Genomic DNA, 12,298 nt, shown 5'->3' on the forward strand with positions numbered 1-12,298 from the left:
CATCAAGCTTGGAACTTGTCAGACTTGGGGTTCCTGGGGGCCCAGTGGCAGGGCGGAGATGTTCCTACAGCGTGGTTACCCACATCCCCAAATGGCAGCCTCAGGTGGGGCTGAGTTCCCCATCAGCTGGATTGTGGAAGACGCAAGATGGCAGTTTACAGATTCATGTTCCCAAACTAAGAAGAGTCTGAGGTGTTTATTGCAACAGTGGATGTGGGTACACAATTATGAAAGGTTCCCCCAGGGGGCTTGGGAGGACAAGCTACCTCGTGTCCCCAGGACTCCTGCGTCTGCAACTCTCTGGAACCTGATCCCTAAAGGAGGTGGATTTTCTCATTCGGATAAATGACAACCAGCATGGAGCTAGGCCAGGCAGCCCAGAATTCAGGGAACTCCCTGGATGTTGTGTGGGGCCCACAAAGTATAGAGGAGTGTGGCCAAATGTTCCTTTGAAATAAAATCCCTCCCCTCCTTGTTCCTCTAAGACCACCACCCACCTCTCCCTCCAGTTTCCCCCTCCATCCCTGGCTGCTGCTCAAACGCCCCAAGCTGACTCCCACTTCAGGGGCTTTGCACATGCTGTTCCTTCTGCTAAAAGGCTGTTCCCTATAGCTGGCCCCTCTTTACACACTGGCCTTAAATTTCAGGGATAGCCCAACCTAAAGTCACCACCCCTCATCATTCCCTCCCCTATCCCCCATCCCATGTTTTCTTTGCCTTCGTCAGTGTCTGAAATTTGTATTTAGATATTCACTTGTTTGGCTGAGACTGAGAGTGGGGCTAAGTCAGAGGCATATCTGGGGACCCAGCACACAGCAGGTATGAGTGACTGGAGGGGAGTCCCCATCTACTCTGGTGTGAACAAAGACTGATGGGGGTAGGAGGGTCACTGCTTCACTTTCATTCCCAGGACCCCCGAGAATCAGGACTGTCACCGGTTTAGAGTCAAGGCCAGGCCTCTCTCTGCCTCTCACTGCTGTCTCTCTCTGCTTCCGCCTCTGTCACCATCTTTGCCTCCCCCACCTCCGCCTCTTCACGTCGCTGTCTCGCTGGCTCTTACCGTCTCTGCCCTACCATCTCTGCCTGTCTGCCTCTCTCTCACCCTCTCTCAGTCACCATCTCTATCTCTCTCTGTCTCTGACTCCTTTACCATCTCTCTCTCCTGCCCTGACCGGGCCAAGCCTGGGACATGGGTGACAGGCAGGCAGGGCGCCTGCTGCTTGCTTTCCGCCCTCACTGGCAGCAGGCCCAGCTGGGCTGCTGTTCAGGAATCTTCCAGCCGCCCTGCTCCAGCCACCAGGCCCAGCCACCACCAGCCTCTCCCCCCGGCACATTCTGTCCCGAGCAGGGAGTACTGGGGGCGGGCGGGCAGGGGGACATGTTCCTACCCGGCTCCAGTTACAGGACAGCCCGTCCTGGTGACCCTGCTCCCCACCAGCACTGCCCCCTAACGCCTCCCCTCCTTGCTCTGGGCTTAGATCTTCATGAATGGGGCCCCTCCTCCAGCTAGTCCCCACCTCAGGAACTCAGCACCTGCCAAGGCTTCCATCTGGAGCTCCCTCTCCCCAGATGGTCCCAGGACCTTTTCCGCTGTAGACCTTCCTGTCCCTTGGCCAGAGCACCTCCTTAGTTCCCCTACCCCCGCTCTGATGCATTTGCTTTCTGATCTTTGCCCTTCCCAGAGTTATATATTTATATGTTTAGGGTTTTTGTTTTTTTCTTTTTTGGCCTTGCCACGTGGCATGTGGGATCTTAATTCCCTGATCGGGGATCAAACCCACACCCTCTTCATTAAAACCACAGAGTCTTAACCACTGGACCACAAGGGAAGGCCCGTATCTGTTGATTTGCATGTCTATTACCCCAGGACCCCACTATATCCGCGGTGCCATTAGGGCTTGGTGACTATTTTAGAGTTGATGTCATCAGCCTGAATTCTGGCTCATACACATGACTCCTCATCTCCTCAGCCTGCCTGACCCATCCCAGCCCCCACACACCAGGAATCTCCCAGTTCTCTGGCTGTTGCCCAGGGAATTCCCTGTATTGCCAGAGACACCTTTTTCCAACGAGGGGTTGGGTCTGTCTGTCCTTTAAGCCCACTGGGCTCTACACACAGGGGCAGCCACGAGGCGCGCACACACACACACACACAACCAGAGACACACAAACAGGCCCGCGAACTCGAGCACACGCAGCTGAGAAACCACTAACCCAGACCCTCGAACACGTGCCCGCTAGCACCTGTGCAAACAGGTCTGCCGGCAAGGACCACACTCACCCCAGCGCTGGGCGCTCACAGTCCTGGTTGAGGGCGTGTGGGGTGTTCACGTGTGGAGTCCCTCAAATCTGAGAAGGCTATGGCTTCTTTGCAGGTGGGGACAGAATGCGGGATTTTAATCCATGCCAGGGTATACTCCGTCTTGTCCACACACACCTCTGCCCTTGCTTCCCTGGCCCAGGAGTCACCCCCACCCCCAACCTTGTTTTGATGTTCGGGGAAGGCCAGGAAAGTCCCCAGAAAGCATCAGGCTGGGCAAGGAGCCCAGGAGGAAGTGGTGACTCAGCCGGCGGCCATCAGCGCCTGCCACGCTGTGCTGCCCCATCTCAAGGGAACCACAGAGAGCAACACGAAAGGCTGGGGAAGGGGGCACATGGCAAACAGGGCCTCTAAACAGTGTGGGGTGGGGAGGGGAGTGCCTGGATGGCCCCTCGGCACTCCTACATCTCAGCCATGCTGAGTCGAATTCACAGGTAGAAAAACTGAGCAGAAGAGAACAGGAGGCTTGGCCCAAGGCTCCCCAGCCAGGACGCAGCAGGCAGGGGACCCCTGAACCCATGGCAAAATGGTCCTGAGGGCATCTACTCTCCCTGCGCACATTTTGGTGGGCAGAGGGAGCCAGGTCCACTTCCTGCTTCCAGATGCAGACAGGTGACTGGGTCTGGCCAATTAGAGGTTTTTGTCACCACAGACTCAGGGATTGGTTCAGGGATGGGCGTGTGAATCTGACTAGGCCAATCACTGTGGGACTTTGGAGACTCCCCGGAGGTGACGACAGGGGCCCTCTTTACCAACCATGACAAGGACACCAGAACAGAGTCTGGAGGACCACAAACACCCCCCACCCTATGAAGTCAGGGTGGGGCCAGATGGGAAGGATGAGGGCTGGAGGGTCTTAGGAGGGCTAGGAGCAGGAGAGGACATTGGAGTTGGGGCTTTGATGGATGAAGAGGAGTTTTCCAGGGAGCTTGAGAAGAACATCCCGGGCAGAGGGCACAGCCTGTGCAACCCTAGCAGACAAGAGAGAGCCAAGCATGTCCTTAGCCATCCTGGTGGCTCAGGGACAGCTGTAGTTGTGTTTGTTTATTTGTGCCTGGGCTGGTCTTTCACTGACCCCCAGAAGGTGAGACCAGGTCTGCTTTATCAGCTGCTGAAGCTTCATTACTGTTTGTGACAGGGAGGGCACTCCTTGGGGGACACAGAGGGATGGGATGAGGAGAGTGAGTGGTGAATGGGAGGATTGGATTCATGGGGCAGGAGAGCTTGGGGTTGCATGGGGGTGGCCCTAGAAGCCAGAAGGCACTGGGCCACAGGCCAGGCAGGAAGGGGCAATTCCCCGTCTGTGAATCCTGGACCTCCAGGGATGGTGGTCTGGTGGGAGGCAGGTTAGAGCTCAGGGTCTGGGCTCCAGGCACTATTTCTTCCTTCCTGTGTGGTCCTTGGGCTAGTGACAGCACCTCTCTGAACCTGTTTCATCGTGTGGCGTCTGATCTCACTAGAGGTCAGGGTCAGGGTCAGTACTGGGGTACAGAGAGGGTGCGGGATCTGCAGGGCTGGATGGGGGAGGGTTGCTGAAGCAGTGGGGGAGGGGCTGGGCCTGTCCAGAACATTCCATCAGCAGTTCCCAGCCACTTTGAAAACAGGAAGCCAGCTCTCAAGGGAGCCCCCAGCAGTGTTTCCTGAGCCTCCTAGTGACACAGGCTGGGGGGTGTGCACACGTACATGTGTATTTGCAGGCGGTGGGGAGATAGGTGGAGGCATGTGTGTGCAGCCAGTGTGTGCAGCATGTGCGTGTGCTCGTGTGTCTGTCTTGTCCGCGGATCACTCAGCAGCATGTGCATATAAGTTGTGTGTACTCGAATGCGATCTGCATCTCAGTCAACATGGGAAGCAGATGTGGCTGATCGGTGCGTTTGTGAGTCTGGGTCCAGATGTTAGGCGTGGGTGTCTATCGGCAGTGGGTACTGGTGTGCCCTGGCAAGCACTCATTTGTACTGGAGGGTGCAGGCTTGTGTCAATGTGGGCAGGCAGATAGGAGCCTATTTAGTGACCTCCCTCCCAGGCCTCTGAATCCCCAGGTAAGTCCTGATTCAGCTGTCAGTGGTCTCTCTGGATACCACCTCTTCCCTGCTCCAAACCCAAGGCCCTGCATAGCCCATGTGATGCCTCCACTCTCCTTTCCTTCTATCTCCCACTCACACATCAGCTCCTGGCCTACCTGCCTTCTTGCTGTTCCTGTAGGCTACCAAATATGTTCCCGCCTCAGGGCCTTTGCACACACTATGCCAGCTACTTCCTTCCCCTCCTCCCCTTCTTTCCAGTCTCAGGACACTGGCCTTGGGCAAGACACCCCCTCTCCTGATTCTCAACTGTCTCCCTCTCCTCCCCCAAGCCCTGAATTTGACCACTTCCCTCTGCATCCTAGGATGAGTGGCCTCCCTCTGTAAACCTCAGTTTATTCTCCTGTAAGCTGGGGACAGTCTTGGTGTGGCCTCACTCACTCATAGTCATTGAGAAAGTGAAGAAGCCTGGACTCAAATTTGGACTGGCCAGATCCCAGAGGCTTTGTCCTTGCCCATATTAAGTGAGAAAAACATTTGAGGGCTGGGGACAGTCTGGGTCACTCACGTACAGGGGCCAAGTAGGGCCAAACTGGGGCTTCCGTGGGTCATGTTCCTGGGATATCTTTTTCTCGCTCACAAACTTCTACTCATCCTTTAAAATCCCATCTCCAATACCCCTTTGCTCTGACCCAGTTCTGACCTCATGGACTGAGGGCATTTGTATCTGACCATGTCTATCCCCACCCCCGACAGGTCAGGGCTGAGGCCTCTCAGGAGCCGAGCATCAACCAGACAGGTACACAGGACCGTGTTTCTCACATGCTGACTTCCTGGAGCTGGCTCAGGTCCCCCAGCCTTGCCTGATTCTCAGGAGGTACCTCCTGCTGGCTTATCACCCTCAGGACCTGCCAAACTCAATAGTTTAGAAGAGCAGGCAAAACTTTTCCATTCCACCGAGAGGTTTCTGTGTTCTGGAAATTCCCCTTCCAGAGGAGGCCTGGAAGAGGTCTCCAGCCCCTCTGGCCTTGGCTCACATCAGCTCCATGCCAGGCTGATTCATTTGAGAAATGAACCCGAGGCAGTCCAAGACACAGACAGTGTGGTGAGGGTTTCTCGCTGGTGTGCCCAGGGCAGCCTTGGGAGCTAAGAAACAAGGCTCGGATACCATCCCCTAGACACCTTCCCCAAAGCCCCTGAGGTCCAGTGTGGCCCCCGCCCCCACAGCTTCCATAACAATAGACTTAGTTAGTCCCACCTCGGGGCCTTGGCACTTGCTGTTCCTCCTGCCTGGATAGCCCTTCCCTCACTTCTCACAAGACCGTCCCCTTCTCCTTGAGGTCTAAGTCCAAACATCCCTTTCTCAGAAGCCCTGGCCTCCCCGATCAAACCTGCCCTGCCTCATTCTGTTAACCCTTCTTTTGCGCTCCCGACAATTCAGTTACAACGTGTTTGAGGGTTCGTGGTTGTCCTCCACCTCCCCTCCGTGCGGGGACCTCTGAGAGGGCAGGGCTGATTTACGCAGCAAGTGTCCAGTGAGCATGTGGTAACAAAGGAGAACGCAAGCACCCAGAGGATGTCTCCTTCAGGGAGAGTCCCCGGCCTCCCCTCTGGCCTCCGCATCCCTGTTGCCCCCCTCCCCCAGAGCTTGCTTGGTGTTTGGAGGGGAGGGGAGGTGGGGTGAACAAAAGGTCTTGCTCAGTCATCCACACACTGGCCTCTCATAAACCCTCCCCATTATGATCCAGAGCCCCCTTTCCTTCCAGGCTCCAGGCCTAGAAAGGTCCTTATTTTGGCCTCCTCAGCTCATCGCATGAGTAGGAAGTCCAAGGTCGGGAGAGGCCCTGCATCCAGGCTGAGCAGGCGCCTCCTCTACTCACTCACACTCTAACCATAGCTCCCCCCTCACCCTCTGGAATCCAGCTCTTCAGCTCAGGGTTCAAGGTCCTGCCTGAGTGTGCCAAGATCCTTTGTTTTTCCTCTGCCTAATTCTCAGTCACCCTTTAGATCTCATCTTGATTGCATTTCCCAGTGTTTTCTTTTTAATTTTTATTTATTTATTTTTGGTTGCACTGGGTCTTCGTTGCTCTGCACAAGATTTCTCCAATTGCCGCGAGAGGAGGCTGCTCTCTAGTTGCGGTGTGTGGGTTTCTCGCTGCAGTGCCTTCTCTTGCTGCAGAGCGCACAGTCTCTAGAACGCGGGGGCTTCGGTAGTTGTGGTGCACGGGCTTAGTTGCCAAGATGCATGTGAAAACTTTCCAGATCAGGGATGGTTGGTAGGCAGATTCTTAACCACTGAACTACCAGAGAAGTTCCATGTGTCAATATGGACTGTTCACACAGTCTCGGGATACATTGACTGATGTCAGAGACCAAATACTCACTGCACCCAAATGTCAGAGACCAAATACTCACTGTCAGCACATCAGGCTGAATGTTACTCATACTTGCAATGGTATATGAACATTACGGACCACTGCACTTGCATTTTGCACAGTATATGAACATCAGAAACTATTGAACTCATTGTTGGCCCAGTATATGAACGTCATATACTGCTGACCACTAACAGTATAGGGAACAGCAACTGCTTGGGAGCTTAGATCAAAAGTTGACAAGCTTTTTCCATTAATGGCCACAGTATAAATTTTCTCAGTTCTGCCAGCCATACAGCATCCCTTGCAACTAGTCAATTCAGCTCTCTTGAAATCAGCCACAAACAACACTCAAATGAGTGAGTGTGACTGTAAAACTTTATTTATGCAAATTAAAATTTGAATTCCATGTAGTTTTTTTGTTTGGTTGGTTTTTATTTATTTGGCTGCACTGGGTCTTAGTCAGGGGATCCAGTCCCCTGACCAGGGATAGAACCCAGGATACCTGCATTGGGAGCTCAGAGTCTTAGCCACTGGGCCACCAGGAAAGTCCCCTCAGGTAGTTTTCATGGGTCACATATCTTCTTTTGGCCTGTTTTCAATCATGGAAAAGTGTTGAAGCCCTTTCTAGGTCTGGCCAGTGCTGCAGTTTGCCAGCCTGCAAAGGCTCAGGATGGGTAACGAAGTATCAAGATTCATTGTTTACAGAGTATCAGAGCTCTGTTTAAAGTTCTTCCAGGGCTCCAGCTAAGAAACATTTAGGGCAAGTTGATGACTAACAGTGTCTGATCATTGACAAGTAACAGGTATCAGGACTGGATGTTTACAAAGTACCAGTACAAAATGAGCAGGGATGGCTAATGAGGCGTCAGGATCTGCCTTTAAGTTGGACCCAGCCACGAGCCCTGGCACTGATGGAGCGCTGGCCAGATGGCACGCTGCTGCCCATTCTCAGAATACTGTTTACCACATATCCAGTGACGGGCTGGCCGCAGGGTATCGAGTCACAGGGCAATCACACTGAGACTCGGGCACTGTGACAACGCTAGACACCAGCTGTTTACAGTGACATGAGACCGGCTGTTTACAGGAGACCAGCCGCCCTGCTTCCGGATGCAGGAATCCAGATGGTGGGACAGGCTCCTCCTGTTTGCAGAAAGTCCTGGTCTAGGGACACCTCTCCTGTGCCAGGAGCCAGAGTCAGAAAAGTGCCTCCAACCCAGGCAAGGTGGGGCTTTGGCTCATTCAAACACCCTCTCCCCACCTCCTCCCCACCCCCACCCCTGTCCTCAGGCAGGGCTCTTTGGGGGGAGCATTGAGTAATTGAGTATTAAGGCACTGGGCCTCATTGTCCCACTTGAATTCTTCTTCTGCCCATCCCTGGCTGTGCCGTGAATTAACTTCTCTGGACCTCCATTTCCTTATCTGTGAAATGGGCACAGTGATGGATCAGGGTTCCATCAAGGTACAAGATACCCAATTAACTTTAAATTTCAGATAATTTTTTTTTAATTTTAGTATTGTTGATCAGTCGTCAAGTCGTATCTGAATCTTTGTGACCCCCATGGACTGCCGCACGCCAGGCCTCCCAGTCCCTCACCATATCCTAGAGTTTACCCAAGTTCATGTCATTGAATCAGCGATACCATCCAACCATCTCACCCTCTGTCATCCCCTTCTCCTCTGCCTTCAATCTTTCCCAGCATCAGGGTGTTTTCCAATGAGTCATCTGTTCGCATCAGGTGGCCAAAGTATTGGAGCTTCAGCTTCAGCATCAGTCCTTCCAATGAGTATTCAGGGTTGATTTCCTTTCAGATTGACTGGTTTGATATCCTTGGTGTCCAGGGGGCTCTCAAGAGTCTTCTCTGGCACCAGAGCTCAAAAACATCAATTTTGATATAAATACAGGCAATGCAATATTTGGGGTTATACCAAAAAAAAAAAGTGTCAGTTGTTTATCTGAAATTTGAAGTTAACTGAGTGCCTAGATGTTTATTTGCTAAACCTGACCCCTCAGTCCCCTTTTTGAGCCGTGCCATGTGACTTGCGGGATCTTAGCTCCCCATCCAGGGATTAAACCAGGGACCCAGCTGTGAAAGTGCTAAGTCCTAACCACTGGACCATCAGGGAACTCCCTGACCTCCCTTTGATGAAACCTCAACCACTGGAGTTTGTGAACATCCTGAGGGGATCCCAGGCCAGAAACAGAGAAAGTGGTACTGCCAATGGTTCATCATCCTTGTCTCCCCTAGGAGCTCAGGGGAATGGATCTGTTTTGATGATTGACTCATAAATTCATCATCTGTCTCTGGGAACCAGAGCCTGGGGACAAGAATATCTCCATTACTCAAGAGTTTCACCAGAATTGTCTGCAAGAAGCTCTGGACCACAGGGGTCCACAGGAGGGTTGGGGTCCAAGTTGTGTCCGAATCTTTGTGACTGCATGAACTGCAGCGTGTCAAACCTCCCTGTCCCTCACCATCTCCCAGAGTCCAAATTTCTTCATTCCCCGTATCCCCCAGAAGTCAGAGTCTGGCCTGGTGCCCTGCAGGGCTCAGGAAAGAGTTACTGAATGAATGGAAGATGGGATTCAATAAGTAGTTATCAAATTCAGTGATTGATCCCATCACTCTTTATTGAATACTTACTCTTTGCCAAGTAAGTATTGCCTGCCCAGGACTTGCCTGCCCAGGACTCTTCATAAACAAAGGAGATGGATAAGTGCAAAATTATAACCTGGACAGGACCTGTCAAAGGAAGACACCCCCCGCCAAGTGCTAGAACCACCAGCATGGACTCCAGAAGGGCTTCCTAAAGGGACCTGACAGAGACCTGGAAAGGGAGATATATAGATATTATCAGAGGGAAAAGAGTTGAAGGCAGAGTGCACAGCATGTGCAAAGGTCCCAGAGTGGGAGGGAACATGATTTCAAGGGCTCTTTTCATACCATCCTCAGTTGCTTTGACAATTTGCAGACTCCCACAGATAGTCAGTAAGGCTAGGTTTAGGGTCACCAAGGTTGAGTGGCAAGTTGGGCAGGACATTGTGTCCTGAATCGCCCACATGGAAAAGGATGAAAGCCCCAGAACAAACTCAGCCCTGGCGAGGGCAAGACAAACAGCACCCAGTCCTGCCTCTGCCCTGGAATTTCCAGAGTCGTCTGCCTCCCGGGCATCCCCTGCTCTCCCATGATGTCCTGGCCACCTCAGAAGACGCAAGAGGAATGGGATGGGGACACAGGCTGCTAGGTGGGGTCAGGAGGGAGAGAGAAGAGCTTCAGGGTGCCCAGCTGGGAGGTCTCAGAGGCAAGAACCAGGGCTGAAGGGCAACGATAGCAACCCCTATAATAGTAGCTGTTGACACCTGTGAGTGCCAATAGCCACCCCCCTACCCCACCCCCGCCAAACCATCAGGAATAGGAATATAAATTGGTGTAGCCACTATAGAAAGCAGTATGAAGCTTCCTTACAAACAAACAAACAAAAAACCACAGAGCTCCCATATGACCCGGGCTTCCCAGGTGGCGCTAGTGGTAAAAACCCGCCTGCCAGTGCAGGAGATATAAGCGATGAGGGTTTGACCCCTGGGTTGAGAAGATCTCCTGGAGGAGGGCATGGCAACCCACTCCAGTGTTCTTGCCTGGCGGGGTACAGTCCGTAGAGTCTGAGTCAGACATGACTGAAGCGACTTAGCAAGTGCGCTCACGCACCATATGACCCAGTAATCCCACTCCAGAGTATATATCTGGAAAAGATGAAAGCGAACTTGAAAAGACACGTGCTCTCTAATGTTCACAGCAGCATTGTTTACAACAGCCAAGACACGGAAACACCCCAAGTGATTGTCCACAGATGACTGGTTTAAGAAGATATATACACAGTAGACTATTACTCAACCATAAAAAAGAATGAAATATTCCCATTTGCAGCAACAAGGATGGTCCTGGACAATATTATGCTCAGTGAAGTAAGTCAGACAAAGAAAGGCAAATATTATATGATATCACTTATATGCAGAATCTAAAAAATAATACAAATGAATCTATATACAAATCAGAAACAGACTCCCAGATACAGAAAGCAAATTTATGGTTACCAAAGGGGAAAGGGAGGGTGGGGGTGATATATGAGAAGTATAGGACTTTGTGGTATAAATAGATAAGCTATAATAGGTAAGCAATAAGGATTTACTGTATAGCATAAGAAACTATAGGGCTTCTCAGGTGGGGCTAGTGGAAAAAAATCCACCTGCCAATGCAGGAGATGTGGGTTCTATCCCTGGGTTGGGAAGATCCCCTGAAGGAGGAAATGGCAACCTGATCCAGTATTCTTGCCAGGAAAATTCCATGGACAGAGGAGCCTTGCGGGCTACAGTCCATGGGGCCACAGAGAGTCTGAAAATGACTTGAGAATGCACGCGCAAGGAAGTATATTCAATGTCTTCTAATAACAGATAATGGAAAATGGTCTGAAATACACATATATAACTGCATCAGTTTGGGGTACACCTGAAACGGACACAATATTGTAAATCAACTATACTTTTTTCAAAAGCCCCATCAAAAACAAAAAACAAACAAACAAAAAAATAAAAAGCCCCATCAGCTGGAAACAGGATCCAGAGGAAGAAACAGCTGGCTGAGGACTTGTAGTTGACCCCAGGATGCAGCAGATTTTACTTTGGGTTGCTATGACAAAAATACCAAAGATTGGGGAGCTTAAACAATAGACATTCATTTCTCAGTCTGAGAGGCTGGAGAGTCCACGATCGAGGTACCAGCAGATCTGGAGTCTGGTGAAAGCCCACTGCCTGGTTTGCAGACAGCTGCCTCCTTATTGCATCCTCACATGGCAGAAAGCCCAAAACAGGCTCTCTCAAGTCTTAGAAGGGCACAAATCCCATCAATGGGAGTTGCACCCTGATGGCCTGATTACCTCTCAAAGGTTCATCTCCTTATAGCAACACTCTGGTGATCGGGATTTCAGTTTATGAATTTGGGGGGCATATATCCCTGGTGGCTCAGACAGTCAAGAATCTGTCTGCAATGTGGGAGACCTGCATTCGATCTCTGGGTTGGAAAGATCCCCTGGGAAAGGGAATGGCAACCCACTCCAATATTCTTGCCTGGAGAATTCCATGGACAGAGGAACCTGGTGGGCTACAGTTCACGGGGTCACAAAGAGTCGGACACGACTGAGCGACTAACACACATGTATGTGGGATATAAGCATTCAGTGTATAGCAGCACCCACTTTTCCTTTTTAAAAAATTCTTTTAAAATTAATTTTAATGAATTTATTTGGCTGCACCAGGTCTTAATTGCAGCACTGGGGTCTTGGTCCCCTGACCAGGGAGGGAACCCGGGCCCCCTGCATTGGGAGCCTGGAGTCTTAGCCACTGGACCACCAGGGAAGTCCCTCTTCCTTTCCCTTTAATAATCTTTCTTTCCTTTTGGTCACATCACACAGCATGCAATATCTTAGTTCCCTGCCCAGGGATCAAGCCTGTGACTCCTTCAATGGAAGCAAGGCGTCTTGACCACTGGACCACCAAGGAAGTCTCTTTTTCACTTTTGAGATGA

The sequence above is a fragment of the Bos indicus x Bos taurus genome, chromosome 7 (assembly GCF_003369695.1).
Source record: "Bos indicus x Bos taurus breed Angus x Brahman F1 hybrid chromosome 7, Bos_hybrid_MaternalHap_v2.0, whole genome shotgun sequence".
In the NCBI taxonomy this organism is placed as follows: Eukaryota; Metazoa; Chordata; class Mammalia; order Artiodactyla; family Bovidae; genus Bos; species Bos indicus x Bos taurus.